The following is a 15,854-nucleotide window of genomic DNA, read 5'->3' as shown; positions in this document are numbered from 1 at the left end:
CTCCCCCTCCCTCCGCTCCTCTCTCGGCTACGGACTATCTCCTGTATCGGACGAAGTAAAGGGAGACTCTGCCAGGAGACCGGTGACGCTACAAAAGGGAGAATTCCCATTGGTCCTCTTTGCTCTTTCTGGACTCACCCAATGCCGAAGTCGGAGGAAAACTCCTCCCTCCCAGTTCAGCCCCCCCCCATTCCGCCTCTGGGGCTGGGAGCCTCCGTGTCTCTCGCCTCTCTCGGTGGGGCCGCTTCATCCATGGCTTTGATGGGGGTCCCGCTGGTGCTGCTGGTGGGGGCGCTGGCCCGGATCCCCGGAAACGAAGGGGGGAAGGAGAGCCCCGGTAAGGAGGGGGCTGGGCGGGGGAGGAGGGAGGGGTGTGGGGAGAAAGCTTATGGGTCTCCAGAGCCTCCAACAGCCTTGATCTCTCCTCCCCCTTCCTCCCCACATGTCCCCCCAGGAGGATGGAGAGGGACCCCCCGTTCCCCGATGGTAGCCGAGGGGGGAGTCGCAGCCGGACCCCTCCCTCGCCCCCCCCCCAGCGTCTGGGTCGGAGGAGGCTGCAGGGAAAGAGGAAGAGAAGGGAAAGTGAAAGAGGGAAACTGAGGCATTTGTACTTTTTTCAAAACGTTTTTCTTCTGAATCTCAACATTGAGGCTTTGGGGGTCAGGCAGGAGGGGAGGTTCGGTCCCTTCTGGAGGGGGCGTGAATTTGGGGAGGAGGCCAAGAAACCCCCCCCTATGGGGAGCTGGAAGGGAGGGGGAAAGGGAGGGAGGAGGATCTGGGGGGCTCTGACTTGCTCCTCCCACACTGCCTCCCTTTGAGAAAAACCTGGGAGGGGCTTCAGGGGGTCTTTGGGGGGGGACAAACTGGTGGGCCCCCCGAGAATCCCTCAAAGGTGGACTAAGGTTTCGGGGGGGGGGTTAGAAGAAAAGTTGATGCGACCCATGGAAGTTGGAGGATGAAGGGCTGGGAGACTCCTGGAAGGTCAGTCTACGTGTCCTCCTTGTGCCCCCTCCCCCACCTTGGATATGAGCTAGAAAGTTATCCCAGCCCCTCCCCCACCCTTGAGGCCACTTTGGATCCAGCTTCCCCTGCAGAGAGTCGATCTCCTGGACCCGTTGGGTTTCTGCCTGACTTTCCCCTTCCTCCCCTCCCCTTCTTCCTCCCCTCCCCCTCTTCCTCCCCTCCCCCTCTTCCTCCCCTCCTCCTCCACCCTCTGCAGACACCCCCCCAAGAAGTCTTCCTCCCTCCTCCAGGGGGCGTCCCCCATCAGTGCCTCCTCCCCTCCTTCCGTGGGACCCTTCTCCTCCCCCTCCACCAGCGGCTGGGAACGATGGGCCCTGGGGTCCCTCCTGACCGCCTCCCTCCTCCTCCTCTTCCCCCTTCGCAGCCCATTTCCTGGTCCAGGTGAAGTCCGAGTGCCGCTTCCTCAACGGGACGCAGCGGGTGAGGTTCCTGGACAGATACTTCTACGACCGGCAGGAATACGCCCGTTTCGACAGCGACCGCGGGGAGTTCGAGGCTGTGACGGAGTTGGGGAAGGTGGATGCGGACGGGTGGAACAGAGACAAGCTCATGCTGCAGTCCTGGAAGGCCCAAGTGGATCGCTTCTGCCGGCACAACTACGGGGTGTACAAGGGGGTGGACCGCGTGATTGGCCGGAGAGGTGAGTCTGGGAGGGAGATTTGGGGGGAGGGGATCCCCCATTCCCTTCCCTTCCCTTCCCTTTCCAAGGGGGGTCCAGGCCTCTGAGAGGAATCTCCAAAGAGAATCCACGGAAGCCACTTGTGGTCTCCCTTCCCTGCCTTTTTCTTCTTCATTCCGAGTCATTTCCACTCCAATAAAGAAGCAACTAAGCAAAATAAATCAATGGATAAAATTAAATAAGCATATGAAACCTATACATAAATACATAAAAACTGATTAAATGGAAACTGAAATAAAAATAATAAAATAACTTAAATTAATTAAATTTAAAATAATACATGAAATAAAATAATAATAAAATAAAGTAAAATAAATCAATAATAAAATAATAATCTAAATAAAGAATAGAATAAATAATAAACTAAATAATTACAATAAATAAAGTATAAACAATAATAAATCTAATAAATATATAATCTAATAAATAATTGATAAATAAAAAATAAATAAATAACAATAAATAAAAATATGATGGGGGAACATAAAATGTACTTTGTAGTCCTGCTGTTTTAAATCCAGAGGCCTCTTATTTGTCTATTAAATTGAATTCCTGGATGGGCAGAGGGAGAAAATAGGTATTTAAAAAGAAAGAAAGAAAATATATTTTTTCCCATCCAATTAAATTCTCCACGAACTCCCATCTGGCCAAATTGGAACCTCAAAACCTTCACACTGCAGTCTTGAAAATAAGGAGGTTTGTGGAATAGGCTATAAAAACAAAAATGTAACAATGCTAAATTGAAGCTTTTGAATTTCCACGGATTTAAAATCTGATCCTTCCCTTTTCTTGCTAAAAGACTTTTTTTCTCATCCACAATTTGCATTTCCTGTTTTTTAAAAAAAGTCTGTTTTCACTTTGTGAAGCCTCTGCCTTCATTTTCTTAGCAATTCCACAAAGGCCTTTAAGGTCCCCAGATGCAACAACCCCCACCTGAAATGCTGTTATTGGTCTGCAATCTGACCAGATCCCAGGTTGGAAGGACAGATCACCATCTCAAAAGTGTTTGTTCTTGAGCAGGACAGAATTTACTGTCAATCAGGAAATCTCTCAAGAGGCAACAAAATGGTTGTCAAAGGACTCTGGGCTGGAATGGGTCAATTGTGGACCCTCTTGGGGGCTCATCCACACTAATCCCCCCATTAATCCATCCAATTGCTGAAGGAGATCAAGAGGGATCCCCTGCAAGGCTCTGCTGAGATCCTGGGACCCACCTGATCTCCTGAGCCTCCAACTACCCCCACTTTCCCTTTCCCCAAAAGATCCCCTCTGGGTCCCTTCTGTCTTCTCTCCTCTCCTCTCCGCCCTTCTTGCTTCTTCTTGCTTTCTTTCTGCCACCTTGGTTGATCATCTTCATGGCTCCGCCCTCTCTCCTCCCCTCCACAACCTCTGCATGAAGCCGCTGGGTGAGGCCGTCCATCACCAGGGCTGGAGGTCTCCTCCGTATGCTGATGTTATCAGATTACGTCTCCACCTCTGGGGACACAGGTGATGCTGAGGCTGTGGGGGGATCAATGGGGGATCAGAGGCTTCGGCTGGACCCTGGCAAGACCAAAGGGCTTTTGGTCCATGGAGCAACAACATGGGGGGACTTTAACCAACTTCCTTCTGGGTGGAGTTGCATTGTCCCAGAGACCCAGTTGGCAATTCTGGAGATTCTCCTGGACTCCTGAAGAGCATCTGGCAGTCACAATTAGGAGAGTGTTCGTAAGGCTTTGGGTCAGTCGTGGTCACTTTGGCAAATAAATTTAATAAATAGTTAAATTTACTAAACAAATGAACAAATGTTGTGGTAATACACCAAAATTAAAAGTGTGGTTTCCTTTTCAACAAGATCCCAGGAATCCTCCGACTCGTGCTACATCTGTCCTTTCCATCTTCTGCATTATTTCTTTCCACGTCCACCACATTTGGTAGAAGGTCCCTTCCACCTCTGGGCGTCTCCAGCATTTATCCCTGTCAGACTTGCCTCTTTTGGGAATTCTTTTTTGTGGACTGCAACTGATCCCAATCACAAAGGATTTAGGAGAGGGTCTTCGGAGAGAGGCGGCATACAAATCTAATAAATTATTATTATTATTATTATTATTATTATTATTATTATTATTATTCTCCCCCCTTTCAGGATCCCTTTTGATTTCTTGCTGCAATTTACTTTGAAAGATGACTCAAAACACAAAATATTTTTTCAGGAGTAAAAAGGGATCTTGGCCGGAACTAACCAACTGGGTCTTCTGTTCTGGGCCCTCATGTGTCTCTCATGTGCCTCCTTCTCCTCCCTCCCTCCAGCCAAGCCCACCGTCACCATCTCCCCCACCAAGATGGACCCAACTTTCCCCAACACCATCCTCCTCTGCATAATGACGGGCTTTTACCCCGTGGAGATCGAGGTCCAGTGGCTGAAGAACGGCCAGCCGGAGAAGGAGGGTGTGGCCTTTGCGGAGGAGCTCCAGAACGGAGACTGGACCTACCAGCTCCACGTGATGCTGGAGACTCAGCCCCAGCGGGGGGGACGTCTACATTTGCAAGGTGGAGCACGCCAGCCTGGAGGCCCCCATCATCGTCCAGTGGGGTAAGTCCCTCCGCTCCCACCCCTCCTGGAACCTGTCCTGCCCTGAGAAGGGGGAGAGACCCTCTCTGTGGTGGGGGGAGCCAGAATGGACCCTCCTGGGGGAATGTGGGCCCGATCCTCCTGCTCAGGTGAGGCTCCTTCTCCTTCCCCAGAGCCCCGTTCCTCCCACTCTGCCAGGGCCAAAATCTGGACGGGGATTATGGGGGCCATGATAGGAGTGGCCTTCCTGGCTGTGGGGCTCTTCTCCTACCTGAAGACCAAGAAAGGTGAGTCTGGGGGGCTGGAGGAAGGGTTGTGGGGAGGGGTTGTGGGGAGAAGTATTTTGGGGAACTTCTGTTCTTGGAGGGTTTATTAAGGGAAGATATTGCAAGTTATTATGGGCTATCGATGGGGAGGGGGTCCCTCTGAGTCCTCCATCCCATGAAGGGTCCTGATTGGCTCTTTTTCTCCTTCCAGCAATTCCCATCCAACCACCTGCAGGTGAGTTTCTCCTCTTCCTCCCTCTTCTCAGCCCCTCCTATAAATTATGGGTATTTTTGTTTAATTTCTTAATTGTTCCTTTTTTAAAAGAAAACCTGCCTGAACAATATCTCTTCACCCCCCCTGCCCCCCCTCTCGGTCCCAGGTGATCCTGCAGACTCGTTTGGGTTCATTAGCTGGACCCTTGACCTGTTCTTCCTGACCCCCCCTTCTCCTTGTGACAGTTCACACAATTTCTGGCCATGTGACCCCAGGCTCCCCCCTTTGCTGCCCTCCCCCATCTTAGCCCCATATTCCTTGTTCACATGAAGAATCGCAGCCTTTTGCTCCCTGGAATGGGCGGATTCTCTCTCTGTCTTTCTCTGCCTGTGGGGGCTGAAAGGGAAGAAAAATATGTTATTTGCAGTAAAAGTTTCTCCTTATATTCTGATTTTCTTCCCCTTCTCTTTTCCTGCAGCACTCGTGAATTAATCCTGCTGTCAACCTTCGCTATAATTCTGCATCGTTTCTACGCTTGGTTGCCAATAGTTACGGGGAGGGGTCTTGGGTAATGGGGGGGAGGATGCAGGAGGCCCTGTGAAGTGGAATAAGTTTCCTCTTCCTTGAAACCAGGTGACCTGAAGGAGACCGTTAGAAGTGACATTCCATAAATGCGAGGTGGGTGGAAGATGCCTCCACTTGATGGTCATGGACACTAGGGATTGGCCAATCTCCAGATGAGGGGGGGTCAAAAGGGGGTTTGATCTACGCAGGTATCGCACCTTTTTCTCCAGTCTTTGCTTTGACCTTGACTGCTTTCAGTTCTGGTTTATGATAAATTCACTTTTGAACCTTGAAAAGGACCCTGAGTTTTATTCTTCTTAAATTCTGACTGTAGCAGCCGACACCTGCTCTCCGATGCAACAGGATTTATTTTTATTTCTTTGGTCTCTGATGATTCTTTGTCCTGTTTGGAAACTCTGAAAAATGGAGGCAGAAGGTGGGAAGTTGGGGGGAGGAGGAGAAGGGCAGCGTGGACCTTCTCTTGCTGAGAACAGACCCCTCCTCACTTTCTTTCCTGTGAGGGAGGGGTGGAGACCATATAGACTGTCCCCAGGGATGTTGGGTAGACCTGTCAGTCAAGCCCCCTCATGTCTCCTGGCTTTGAACCCACAGCAGCTTCATCTCCATCATTCTTCCTACGAATCCCTTCCCTTCCCTTCGCTTTGCTGTGAAAGAATAAACTCCAGATGTAGGAAAACCCTGGAATCCTTCGTTTCTTCCTCCTCTTCCTCCTCTTCCCTGCCCCCACAGGAGGCCCCTCCCTCCGCTGCCTCTGGATCAACCATCCCGGCTACTTCGGGTCCAAAGCCAGAACTGATGTGGGAGGAGGGGGGGCAGATCCAGGGAGGGGGAGGGGCTGGACCCCCTTGCTCTGCTCCCCCTCAAGGCCCCTTTGAGGAGCAGAATGCTAGCAGGGACGGTCCTCCCTCGGCAATTGTGGGGAGCCATTGGGGGCACCCGAGACTCCTCCTACGTTCACCCAGCCATTTGAGCCATTTCTCTTCTTCCCAACTGGAGGGCCCTGCCCCATTTTGTCAGCCAATGCCCCCCTCCCCTTTTTGGGGACTCTTTCGAATTGTAGATAGAGTCTCCTGTTTGATGGTATAAATGGTGAAGGCTCGAGGAAGGGGTTGGACTAGATGACCTTTAGGAAATCCATCGGAAGCCATTCCTGGTGCAGAAGAAGCTTGAGACAGAGGGGAAGACCAGCTCTTCAAGGGGGGAGGGGCTCCATGGTGCCGTCTTGAGTGGAAGACCCCTTCCTTCTCTCCAGCACCCCTAGATATCCCTGGACAGCCCCCCAACTGAGCCTGGCCCCCTCCAGAGCTGATCCAGACTGGTTGTGCAGGACTCCAGTGGCCTCGATCCCTGAGCCATAATTTCCCCCTCCCCTCCCTCATTTGGGGTCTTGGGGTCCCCACAGGAATAATCGGTCAGTGTGTGATTGTAGGGATTGTTTGAGAAGATCTAGGCTCCAGTTGGCAACACCTCCTCTTGCAAGAACCTGCAGAAGGGACAACATCAAATGCACCAATGGGGGGGGGGAGGGGGCATCAGAGTGGACTTCCCTAAGAGAAAAAATAAAGGCCTGTGTTGATGGCAGATGATCCATTGTTCAGGGGAACTGAAAGAGCCGTTTCCAAAATGGACAATCAAACTAAGGTGGTTGGTTGTTTCCCAGGAGCATCTACCAAAGACGGGACTGAGGAGCTTAGAGAAATATTGAGGCCCACAGATTATTCTTCCTTCTCCCTCTTTCCTGTGGGGTGGGAGGATAAAGTCCTTGGAAACGATGCCAAGAGACTCAGAGCAGGGGGCCCCAGTGGGAGCCACAGAGATGGGGGCACAGGGGGGTTTTCTCTTCCACTCTCCCAATAAAGGGAACCACCCAAGGAGGGAAGGCAGCACCTTGGAAGTCGAGCCTGATGGTTCTCTCGAGGGAAATTGGGAGCCACTTTTGTCACTGCCATTGAAACTTCAGTCACTAAATGAACTGTTGTAAGTCAAGGACTCCTTCCAGTGGGTCACAGGACAAAGGGGCTGCCCCACCTGGAGACTCAGCCATGGGGCAGAGGAGGGGAGTCCCTGAACTGCCCGGATGAAGAATCCAGGCTTGTTGCCTGCTGGATCCTGGCCAGTTCCTCAGTTCCGCTTCGGAGGAGCCCAAGGCTTCAGGCTGGGGAAGCGAAGCCCAAGCGCCTCTTCAGCTGTTGGGGCTTGAAGAAAGAAGAGCTGCTGCTTTGTGTGTGTGTGTGTGTGTGTGTGTGTGTGTGTGTGTGTGTGGAGTGGGGGTGTCAGAGAGAACTCAGAGAAAATCAAAATCTCACAGGGGAAACATGGAAAGAGCCCAGAGGTTCTGCTTCGATGGGTGTCCCACCAGAATCTCTCTGGATCTGGGACCCATTTTGTGTGTCTGGGTGTGTGCAAACACACAATTATGGGGCAGGTGGGGACCTAGTTCTGTCCTTCTGAAGCCGGTGTTGGGCCAGGGTGAAATTTGTCCCCTCCAGTCCCCCTCCCCCATCCCAGGAAGGACTGAGGCCATCTCAGGATACAGGCCCTGTGGGACATCTGCCTGATGCAGCCGGGAGAGGGTTGGGGCTCTGATACCTGCCTGATCTGGTGTTTCATCCTCAGCCCTCAACAGCTGGCAGAGTAACTGAACACAGGAAGGAATTAGAAATCTCTGCATTGGATTTGTCCACATGATTGTCCTTGTGGGTGTGGGGATGGGAGATGAGCTTTTTGACCTGGATGTAATCTTAAGGGACCTTAAGTTGGAATGAAGCATGTTGAATCTAATTTGGCTCTGTTAATAAATATGACTCTATGCTAAAGGAATAAGACATGGAAGTTCATTTATTTTCTCAGATGTCTTAATTGTTCACCTGACAATTAGTTTGATTCATACACCTTCATATACTCCTTCACTATAATGGAAAATAATGAAGTCCCAAGAATTTCTATTAAAATTCCTGGTTCTTTTTATAAATTGTAACTGTATTGTTTGGTTTGATATACTGTCCACCCTTCCTTCCTTCCTTCCTTCCTTCCTTCCTTCCTTCCTTCCTTCCTTCCTTCCTTCCTCCCTCCCTCCCTCCCTCCCTCCCTCCCTCCCTCCCTCCCTCCCTTCCTTCCTAAATAATACTGACGCCTTTTCCAAGGAAGAAAATCTGCTCGGATCCTCTTACACATCATATCCGTGAATATGGATTTTTTAAATTCTCCTTTTGTCAAAATAGTTCCTTCGATTGACACTCAATTTACACGAAGGGTCGTGTGGGAGGGTCGATTCTCGGGAGTCCAGGGGCTGATTTCTCCCCCCCATAAAATCCCCCTTTTCTCTCTGGATCCTCGGGGTCAAAATGCGGAGTTTCCGGGCAAAGACCCAAAGACCCAGGAAGGGAGAATCCGCCTCCTTCCCGACACAAAGCGGGACTCAGAGGGCGGATTCCGTGAAGTGGCTGTTGTAGAGACGGTGAGTATTTACACAGAGAAGAAACAAAAACCGAGGCTGCAATTTCACTTTCCATTTTATTCTGCGGGGAGAAAGTTTCCTTCCTCTCTTTTTCCCTTTCATCCCCCACTTTCTTCCCCTTCCCCGTTTCCTTCCCACTTTCACTTTCTCTTTTCCGCCCTTCTCATCCGAGGGAAAGAATCACCAGAGGGAGACTGTGTGTTTTGGGGGCAAAAACCGCCCCCCCCCGATTCCCCTCGAGATCTGCAGGATCCAAGGGCGAAATTCCTCCCCCAATGTCCCTCGGGGTCTTTCTCTGCTGAAAGGGGAGAGGGTTGTGCCTGGTGGCGAAGGGGGGGAAGTTCTCCCAGGAAAGGAGCAGGAAGCGGGGGAGAAGCGGCCAGACTGGATCCCGGGATCTGCTTTGGCAGGAAAAGGGGGATCCCCCAGATCAACGGGAAGAAAGAGGGAGATTCCTGCACGATCGGGGTTGAGGGGCTTCGTCCAGACGTTGTGAGCGAGGGAGACGCGTGTTTCCAGGAAGGGAAGCGCCGTTTTCTCTGGGAAAGCCACCAGATCCCTCCGGAGATTCCCCCCTGAAGAGGGGGAGGGCCTGGGGAGAGGATCCGTCTGGGTGAGGAGGGATCCCCGCAGATCCTCTCCGCCTCTTCCTGCCCGGATTGCCAGTAGGGATTTTTCCTGGCTTCCCTTCGGGGTGGGGGGAGGGGGTGACCCCCGAGTTCCATTCATCCATGGGGCGACGCCTCCCCCCTTGTCACCCGGGGCAGCTGCGGGGGGGGGGCTCCCTCCTTCCAGGCTGAGCGGGTGGGGGAAGCCCAGAAGGATCCTTCCAGCTCCGGATCCATTCGGCCCTTCGGGAGTCTCCGCAGCTCCAGCCTGGGCGCCCTCTGGGCACTGGGGGAACCCAAAGGTCATCCAGTTCGCCCCTCCAGGTGCCCAGAGAAAGGGAGAGTAGGGGAGGATAATGGAGCCGGCATGAAGGAGCCCCCTAGAATACAGCCCCCAGCCCAAGACTGAGCACGTCCCCCTCCCCCTCCCTCCGCTCCTCTCTCGGCTTCGGACTATCTCCTGTATCGGGCCAAGTCAAGGGAGACTCTACCCGGAGACCGATGACGCTACAAAGGGGAGAATTCCCATTGGTCCCCTTGCTCCTTCTGGACACGCCCAATGCCGAAGTCCGAGGAAAACTCCTCCCCCCAATCCAGACCCCACGATTCCGCCTCTGGGGTTGGGAGCCTCCGCGTCCCTCTCCTCTCTCGGTCGAGCGCTGGTGGAGCCGCTTCATCCATGGCTTTGGTGGGGGTCGCCCTGGTGCTGCTGGTGGGGGCGCTGGCCCGGATCTCCGGAAGCGGAGGGGGGAAGGAGAGCCCCGGTAAGGAGGGGGCTGGGCGGGGGAGGAGGGGGGAAAGCTTATGGGTCTCCAGAGCCTCCGACAGCCTCGATCTCTGCGTGGTCTCCTTCCCTTCGTCCCCACAAATCCACCCCCAGGAACATGGAGAGGGACCCCCGTTCCCCGATTGTAGCCGAGGGGGGGAGTCGCAGCCGGGCCCCTCCCTCGCCCCCCCCCTGCAGCGTCTGGGTCGAAGGGGGCTGCAGGGAAAGAGGAAGAGAAGCGGAAGCGAAAGAGGGAAACTGAGGCATTTTGACTTTTTCCAAAACGTTTTTCTTCTGAATCTCAAAATTGAGGCTTTGGTGGTCAGACAAGAGGGGAGCTTCGGTCCCTTCTGGGGGGGACCATGAATTTGGGGAGGAGCCAAGAAACCGCCCCCCCCCCCTCATAACGCCCCGCACTGCTCTATGGGGAGCTGGAAGGGAGGGGGAAAGGGAGGGAGGATGATCTGGGGGGCGCTGACTTGCTCCTCCCACACTGCCTCCCTTTGAGAGGAACTTGGGAGGGGCTTCAGGGGGTCTTTGGGGGGAGGGGAAACTGGTGGGGCCCCCGAGAATCCCTCAAAGGTGGACTAAGGTTTCGGGGGGGGGGGTAGAAGAAAAGTTGGGGCGACCCATGGAGGGTGGAGGATGAAGGGCAGGGAGACTCCTGGAGGGTCAGTCTAGATGTCCTCCTTGTGCCCCCTCCCCCGCATGGAAGAGAGAGAGAGGGAGGAGTGGAGATGAGCTTCCCTCCAGTCTAGAAAGTTCCCCCAGCCCCTCCCCCATCCTTCAGGCCGCTTTCGATCCAGCTTTCCCTGCAGAGAGTCGATCTCCTGGACCCGTTGGGCTTCTTCCTGACTTTCCCCCCACCTTCCTCCCCTCCCCCTCTTCCTCCCCCTCTTTCTCCCCCCCCCTCTGCAGACAACCCGCCCCCAAGAAGTCTCCCTCCCTCTCTAGGGCTGAGAGGGTTCCCTTTCCCTCCTCCAGGGGGCGTCCCCCACCAGTGTCTCCTCCCCTCCTTCTGTGGGTCCCTCCTCCTCCTCCACCAGCGGCTGGGAACGATGGGCCCTGGAGTCCCTCCTGACGGCCTTCCTCCTCCTCTTCCTCCCCCTTCGCAGCCCATTTCCTGTACCAGACGAAGGCCGAGTGCCGCTTCCTCAACGGGACGCAGCGGGTGAGGTTCCTGGACAGATACTTCTACGACCGGCAGGAGTTCGTCCGCTTCGACAGCGACCGCGGGGAGTACGAGGCCGTCACGGAGTTGGGGAAGGTGGATGCGGACGCGTGGAACAGAAACAGGCAGTACCTGCAGCATGCGAAGGCCGCTGTGGATTTCTTCTGCCGGAACAACTACGGGGTTGCCCAGAGCACTTCTGTGCTTGGCCGGAGAGGTGAGTCTGGGGAGGGGGGAGATTTTGGGGGAGGGGATCCCGCCCCCCTCCCTTCCCTTTCCAAGGGGGTTCCAGGCCTCTGAGAGGAATCTCCCAAGAGAATCCACGGAAGCCACTTGTGGTCTCCTTTCTCTGCCTTTTTCTTCTTCATTCCGAGTCATTTCCACTCCCACATCTTTTATATCAATAAATAAGTGAAATACATAAATGTATAAAATTAAATAAGCAAATTAAACCTAGAAATAAATAAATAAAAACTGATTAAATGGAAACTGAAACAAAAAATAATAAAATAACTTAAATTAATTTAATTTAAAAGTATAAATGAAATAAAAAATAGTAAAATAAAGTAAAATAAGTCATAAACTAATAATCTAAATAAAGAATGGAATAAATAATAAACTAAATAATTACAATAAATAAAGTATAAATAATAATACATAAATAAATAATATAATATAATAAATAATTGATAAATAAAAAATAAATAAATAACAATAAATAAAAATATGATAGGGGAACATAAAATGTACTTTGTAGTCCTGCTGTTTTAAATCCAGAGGCCTCTTATTTGTCTATTAAATTGAATTCCTGGAGGGGCAGAGGGAGAAAATAGGTATTTAAAAAGAAAGAAAAAAATATCTTTCCCCCATACAATTAAAATCTCCAGCAACTCCCATGTGGCCAAATTGGAACCTCAAAACCTTCACACTGCAGTGTTGAAAATAAGGAGGTTTGTGGAATAGGCTACAAAAATAAAAATGTAAAAACGCCAAATTGCAGCTTTTGAATTTCCACTGATTTAAACTCTGATCCTTCCGTTTTCTTCTTAAAAGACTTTTTTTCTCACCCACAATTTGCATTTCCTGTTTTTTAAAAAAGGCCGTTTTCACTTTGTGAAGCCTCTGCCTTCATTTTCTTAGCAATTCCACAAAGGCCTTTAAGGTCCCCAGATGCAACAACCCTCACCTGAAATGCTGTTATTGGTCTGCAATCTGACCAGATCCCAGGTTGGAAGGACAGATGACCATCTCAAAAGTGGTTGTTCTTGAGCAGGACAGAATTTACTGTCAATCAGAAAATCTCTCAAGAGGCAACAAAATGGTTCTCAAAGGACTCTGGGCTGGAATGGGTCAATTGTGGACCCTCTGTACCCCCCTCCCCACCATTGATCCATCCAGGAGTTTTGCCATTTGGAACATTTGCTGAAGAAGGAGATCACGAGGGATCCCCTGCAAGGCCCTGCTGAGATCCTGGGACCCACCTGATCTCCTGAGCCTCCAACTCCCCCCACTTTCCCTTTCCCCAAAAGATCCCCTCTGGGTCCCTTCTCTCTTCTCTCCTCTCCTCTTCACCCCTCTTGCTCCTTCTTTCTTTCTTTCTGCCTTCTTGGTTGATCATCTTCATGGCTCCGCCCTCTCCCCTCCCCTCCACAACCTCTGCATGAAGCCGCTGGGTGAGTCCGTCCATCACCAGGGCTGGAGGTCTCCTCCGTATGTTGATGTTATCAGTTTACGTCTCCACCTCTGGGGACACAGGTGATGCTGAGGCTGTGGGGGGATCAATGGGGGATCAGAGGCTTCGGCTGGACCCTGGCAAGACCAAAGGGCTTTGGGTCCATGGAGCAACAACATGGGGGGACTTTAACCAAATGGGTTCTGGGTGGAGTTGCATTGTCCCAGAGACCCAGTTGGCAATTCTGGAGATTCTCCTGGACTCCTGAAGAGCATCTGGCAGTCACAGTTCGGAGAGTGTTCGTAAGGCTTTGGGTCAGTCGTGGTCACTTTGGCAAATAAATTTAATAAATAGATAAATTTACTAAACAAATGAACAAATGTTTTGGTAATACACCAAAATTAAAAGGGTGGTTTCATTTTCAACAATATTCCAGGAATCATCTGACTCGTGCTGCGTCTGTCCTTTCCGTCTCCTGCATTATTTCCTTCCACGTCCACCACATCTGGTAGAAGGTTCCATCCACCTCTGGGCGTTTCCAGCATTTATCCCTGTCAGACTTGCCTCTTTCGGGAATTCTTTTTTCGGGACTTCAACTGATCCCAATCACAAAGGATTTAGGAGAGGGTCTTTGGAGAAGGGCGGCATACAAATCTAATGAATTATTATTATTATTATTATTATTATTATTATTATTCTCCCCCCTTTCAGGATCCCTTTTGATTTCTTGCTGCAATTTATTTGGAAGATGACTCAAAACACAAAATACTTTTTTCAGGAGTGAAAAGGGATCTTGGCCTGAACCAACCAACTGGGTCTTCTGTTCTGGTCCCTCCTGTGTCTCTCATGTGCCTCCTTCTCCTCCCTCCCTCCAGCCAAGCCCACCGTCACCATCTCCCCCACCAAGATGGACCCAACTTCCCCCAACACCATCCTCCTCTGCATAATGACCGGCTTTTACCCCGTGGAGATCGAGGTCCAGTGGCTGAAGAACGGCCAGCCGGAGAAGGAGGGCGTGGCCTTCGGGGAGGTGCTCCAGAATGGAGACTGGACCTACCAGCTCCACGTGATGCTGGAGACCCAGCCCCAGCGGGGGGACGTCTACACTTGCAAGGTGGAGCACGCCAGCCTGGAGGCCCCCATCACTGTCCAGTGGGGTAAGCCCCTCCCCTCCCACCCCTCCTGGAACCTGTCCTGCCCTGAGAAGGGGGAAAGACCCTCTCTGTGGTGGGGAGAGCCAGAACGGACCCTCCTGGGGGAAGGTGGGCCCGATCCTCCTGCTCAGGTGAGGCTCCTTCTCCTTCCCCAGAGCCCCGTTCCTCCCGCTCTGCCAGGGCCAAAATCTGGACGGGGATTATGGGGGCCGTGATAGGAGTGGCCTTCCTGGCTGTGGGGCTCTTCTCCTACCTGAAGGCCAAGAAAGGTGAGTCTGGGGGGCTGGAGGAAGGGTTGTGGGGAGGGGTTGTGGGGAGAATTATTTTGGGGAACTTCTGTTTTTGGAGGGTTTATTAAGGGAAGATATTGCAAGTTATTATGGGCTATCGATGGGGAGGGGGTCCCTCTGAGTCCTCCAGCCCATGAAGGGTCCTGATTGGCTCTTTTTCTCCTTCCAGCAATTCCCATCCAACCACCTGCAGGTGAGTTTCTCCTCTTCCTCCCTCATCTCAGCCCCTCCTATAAATTATGGGTATTTTTGTTTAATTTCTCAATTGTTCCTTTTTTAAAAGAAAACCTGCCTGAACAATATCTCTTCACCCCCCTGCCCCCCCTCCCGGTCCCAGGTGATCCTGCAGACTCGTTTGGGTTCATTAGTTGGACCCTTGACCAGCTGTTCCTCCTGACCCCCCCTTCTCCTTGTGACAGTTCACACAATTTCTGGCCATGTGACCCCAGGCTCCCCCCTTTGCTGCCCCCCCCATCTTAGCCCCATATTCCCTGTTCACATGAAGAATCGCAGCCTTTTGCTCCCTGGAATGGGCGGATTCTCTCTCTGTCTTTCTCTGCCTGTGGGGGCTGAAAGGGAAGAAAAATATGTTATTTGCAGTAAAAGTTTCTCCTTATATTCTGATTTTGTTCCCCTTCTCTTTTTCTGCAGCACTCGTGAATTAATCCTGCTGTCAACCTTCGCTATAGTTCTGCATCGTTTCTACGCTTGGTTGCCAATAGTTACGGGGAGGGGTCTTGGGTAATGGGGGGGGAGGATGCAGGAGGCCCTGTGAAGTGGAATAAGTTTCCTCTTCCTTGAAACCAGGTGACCTGAAGGAGACCGTTAGAAGTGACATTCCATAAATGGGAGGTGGGTGGAAGATGCCTCCACCTGATGGTCATGGACACTAGGGATTGGCCAATCTCCAGAGGGGGGGGGGGCAAAAGGGGGTTTGATCTACGCAGGTATCGCACCTTTTTCTCCAGTCTTTGCTTTGACCTTGACTGCTTTCAGTTCTGGTTTATGATAAATTCACTTTTGAACCTTGAAAAGGACCCTGAGTTTTATTCTTCTTAAATTCTGACTGTAGCAGCCGACACCTGCTCTCCGATGCAACAGGATTTATTTTTATTTCTTTGGTCGCTGATGGTTCTTTGTCCTGTTTGCAAACTCTGAAAAATGGAGGCAGAAGGTGGGAAGTTGGGGGGAGGAGGAGAAGGGCAGCGTGGACCTTCTCTTGCTGAGAACAGACCCCTCCCCACTTTCTTTCCTGTGAGGGAGGGGTGGAGACCATGTAGACTGTCCCCAGGGATGCTGGGCAGACCTGTCAGTCAAGCCCCCTCGTGTCTCCTGGCTTTGAACCCACAGCAGCTTCATCTCCATCCTTCTTCCTACGAATCCCTTCCCTTCGCTTCGCTTTGCTGTGAAAGAATAAA

General features: G+C 51.8%; 2 pseudogenes; both read left to right on the top strand.

Moving 5' to 3' along the window:
* Positions 1-237: 237 nt before the first annotated feature.
* Positions 238-5,593, top strand: LOC139162971 (H-2 class II histocompatibility antigen, E-S beta chain-like; annotated as a pseudogene).
* Positions 5,594-9,884: 4,291 nt separating this feature from the next.
* On the top strand, positions 9,885-15,470 carry LOC139162934 (H-2 class II histocompatibility antigen, E-S beta chain-like; annotated as a pseudogene).
* The last annotated feature ends 384 nt before the right edge of the window (positions 15,471-15,854 follow it).

This window comes from Erythrolamprus reginae, chromosome 2, assembly GCF_031021105.1.
Source record: "Erythrolamprus reginae isolate rEryReg1 chromosome 2, rEryReg1.hap1, whole genome shotgun sequence".
NCBI classification, from domain to species: domain Eukaryota; kingdom Metazoa; phylum Chordata; class Lepidosauria; order Squamata; family Dipsadidae; genus Erythrolamprus; species Erythrolamprus reginae.
This window is presented reverse-complemented; position numbering and strand designations above follow the sequence as displayed.